At 39.4% G+C, this 3800-nt stretch overlaps 1 non-coding gene across 1 annotated transcript; it reads right to left on the reverse strand.

Annotated features, from left to right (window-relative positions):
* Nucleotides 1–2668: 2668 nt before the first annotated feature.
* LOC130953826 (small nucleolar RNA R71) lies at nucleotides 2669–2776 on the reverse strand. The gene has a single exon (XR_009075987.1). It is a non-coding gene; the product is annotated as a small nucleolar RNA R71 (small nucleolar RNA).
* Between the last annotated feature and the right edge of the window lie 1024 nt (nucleotides 2777–3800).

The raw sequence follows: 3800 nt of genomic DNA on the forward strand, positions 1-3800 counted from the left end.
CATGAGATCAGAGTCTTCGTGGTATAGGCAAGAACTGATGGCGGCATTCAAGAGATTCCGGAAGGTCTAACCTTGTCTGTGGTATTCTGAGTAGGATTCAATGATTGAATGACTGTGACGTGCTTCAAACTCCTGAAGGCGGGGCGTTAGTGACAGACGCAAAAGAATCACTGGATTCTATTCCGGCCTGATCGAGAACCGACAGATGGATAGCCGTGCCGTGACAGGGTGCGTTGAACATTTCCACTGAGAGGATGGGAGGTAGCCACTGACAACGGTGAAACCCTTGCATAAGCTTGCCATGGAAAGGAGTGAGAAGGATTGGATGAAGACAGTAGGAAAGCAGAGAGACGGAAGGGACCAAGCATCTCCATTCGCTTATCTGAAGTTCTCACCAATGAATTGCATAAGTATCTCTATCTTTATCTTTATGTTTCGTTCATCATCTATACCCATTTGAGTCTGCCTGACTAAGATTTACAAGGTGACCATAGCTTGCTTCATACCAACAATCTCCGTGGGATCGACCCTTACTCGCGTAAGGTTTATTACTTGGACGACCCAGTGCACTTGCTGGTTAGTTGTGCGAAGTTGTGTTTATGCCATGGTATTGAACACCAAGTTTTTGGATTCATTACCGGGGATTATTTGAGTTGTGAAAAGTATTGATCACAATTTCGTGCACCAAGTTTTTGGCGCCGTTGCTGGGGATTGTTTCGTGTATGGACAACTGACGGTTCATCTTGTTGCTTAGATTAGGTATTTTTCTTCAGAGTACTTAAGAATGAATTCTAGAGTTTCATGCTGATCTGTTGAAATCTGGCTGGCTGAGAAGCCATGTCTAATCTTATTGGACCGAGGTTTCAACTGATCATCACAAGAGCTTATTGACTCTATCAATCTTGCTATTGGAGCAATGATCTGCTAAGGCTTGGCTGGCCATTGGCCATGTCTAGTGTTTTGGACCGAAGCTTTCTTTGAAAGCTTGGATGGCTGTGAAGCCATGTCTAATTCCTGGACCGGAGTCTTAGACTAGCATTGCAATGATTCCTGGAATTCAAATTAAGAATTCTGAAACTTTTATTTTCTATTTCCATATAATTTTCGAAAAAATCCAAAAAAAATTTTCAAAATCATAAAAAAAACCAAAAATATTTTATGTTTCTTGTTTGAGTCTAGTGTCTAATTTTAAGTTTGGTGTCTTGCATGCATTATTTATTCGATCTTGGTTCTATTTTCAAGTCAATAGTACAGGGAACTGAAGATTCAGAACATGCAGCAGAGGAATTACACAGAAAAAGCTGGGCGTTCAAAACGCCCAGTGAAGAAGGACAGACTGGCGTTTAAACGCCAGCCAGGGTGCCTGGTTGGGCGTTTAACGCCCAAAAAGGTAGTGCATTGGGCGTTAAACGCCAGAATGTGCACCATTCTGGGCGTTTAAACGCCAGGATGGCACAAGGGGGAGGATTTTGTTTTCAAATCAATTTTTTTCAAGTTTTCAAAGTTTTTCAAAATCAAATCTTTTTCAAATCATATCTTTTCAATCAAATGTTTTCAAAATCAATTTCTTTCCTTTTTCAAAGATACTTGCTAACAATTAATGATTTGATTGAACATTTCAAGTATGTTGCCTTTTCTGTTGAGAAAGGTTTAATGTTTGAATCATATCTTTTCTTGTTAGGCAAGTCATTAATTTTTAAAATCAAATCTTTTTTTTAAAATTGTTTTTCAATCATATCTTTTTAAAACCATAACTTTTCAATCAAATTTTTTAATCACATCTTTTTCAAAACAATTCTCAATCATATCTTTTTAATTTCTAATTTCAAATCTCTTTCAAAAAAATTACTTGATCTTTTTCTCACTCTTGATTTTCGAAAATCAAATTAAAGTTTTTCAAAATGTTTTTAAAATCTTTTTAATTAATTTTCGAAAATTTCTTCCTCTCTTCTCACATCCTTCTATTTATGGAGTACCACTCCTCCTCAATGCACAATTCGAACTCTATCTGACTAAGTTCGAATTCTTCTCCTTCTTCCTTCTATTTTTTCTTTTCCTCTGAAACCTCAAGGAATCTCTATACTGTGACATAGAGGATTCCATATTTTCTTGTTCTCTTCTCTTTCATATGAGCAGGAACAAAGACAAAGGCATTCTTGTTGAAGCTGATCCTGAACCTGAAAGGACCTTGAAGCGAAAGCTAAGAGAAGCTAAGGCACAACTCTCTGTAGAGGACCTAACAGAAATCTTCAAAGAAGAAGACATGGCAGCCGAAAACAACAACAATGCAAACAATGCAAGGAAGGTGCTGGGTGACTTTACTGCACCTACTCCTGACTTCTATGGGAGAAGCATCTCTATCCCTGCCATTGGAGCAAACAACTTTGAGCTTAAGCCTCAATTAGTTTCTCTAATGCAACAGAATTGCAAGTTCCATGGACTTCCATTGGAAGATCCTCATCAGTTTTTGGCTGAGTTCTTGCAAATCTGTGACACTGTCAAGACTAATGGGGTTGACCCTGAGGTCTACAGACTTATGCTATTCCCTTTTGCTGTAAGAGACAGAGCTAGGACATGGTTGGACTCACAACCTAAAGAAAGCCTGGACTCATGGGAAAAGCTAGTCAATGCCTTCTTGGCAAAGTTCTTTCCACCTTAAAAATTGAGCAAGCTTAGAGTGGAAGTCCAAACCTTCAGACAGAAGGATGGAGAATCCCTCTATGAAGCTTGGGAAAGATACAAACAATTGATCAGAAAATGTCCTTCTGACATGCTTTCTGAATGGAGCATCATAGGTATTTTCTATGATGGTCTCTCTGAACTATCCAAGATGTCTTTGGATAGCTCTGCTCGAGGATCTCTTCATCTGAAGAAGACGCCTACAGAAGCTCAAGAACTAATTGAAATGGTTGCAAATAACCAATTCATGTACACTTCTGAAAGGAATCCTGTGAACAATGGGACAAATCAGAAGAAATGAGTTCTTGAGATTGATACTCTGAATGCCATATTGGCTCAGAATAAAATATTGACTCAACAAGTCAATTTGATTTCTCAAAGTCTGTCTGGAATGCAAAATGCACCAAGCAGTACTAAGGATGCTTCATCTGAAGAAGAAGCCTATGATCCTGAGAACCCTTCAATGGAAGAGGTGAATTACCTAGGAGAACCCTATGGAAACACCTATAATTCTTCATGGAGAAATCATCCAAATTTCTCATGGAAGGATCAACAGAGACCTCAACAAGGTTTCAACAACAATAATGGTGGAAGAAACAGGTTTAGCAATGGCAAGCCTTTTCCATCATCTTCTCAGCAACAGACAGAGAATTCTAAGCAGAACCCCTCTGACTTAGCAACTATGGTCTCTGATCTAATCAAAACCACTCAAAGTTTCATGACTGAAACAAGGTCCTCCATTAGAAACTTGGAGGCACAAGTGGGACAGCTGAGCAAGAAAGTTACTGAACTCCCTCATAGTACTCTTCCAAGCAATACAGAAGAAAATCCAAAAGGAGAGTGCAAGGCCATCAACATGGCCGAATCTGGAGAGGGAGGAGAGGAAGTGAACGCCACTGAGGAAGACCTCAATGGGCGTGCACTAGCCTCCACTGAGTTCCCCAATAAGGAACCATGGAAATCTGAGGCTCAAAATGAGACCATAGAGATTCCATTGGACTTACTTCTGCCTTTCATGAGCTCTGATGAGTATTCTTCCTCTAAAGAGGATGAGTATGTCACTGAAGAGCAAGTTGCTAAATACCTTGGAGCAATCATGAAGCTAAATGACAAGTTATTTG

Source organism: Arachis stenosperma, chromosome 9, assembly GCF_014773155.1.
Source record: "Arachis stenosperma cultivar V10309 chromosome 9, arast.V10309.gnm1.PFL2, whole genome shotgun sequence".
NCBI lineage: Eukaryota > Viridiplantae > Streptophyta > Magnoliopsida > Fabales > Fabaceae > Arachis > Arachis stenosperma.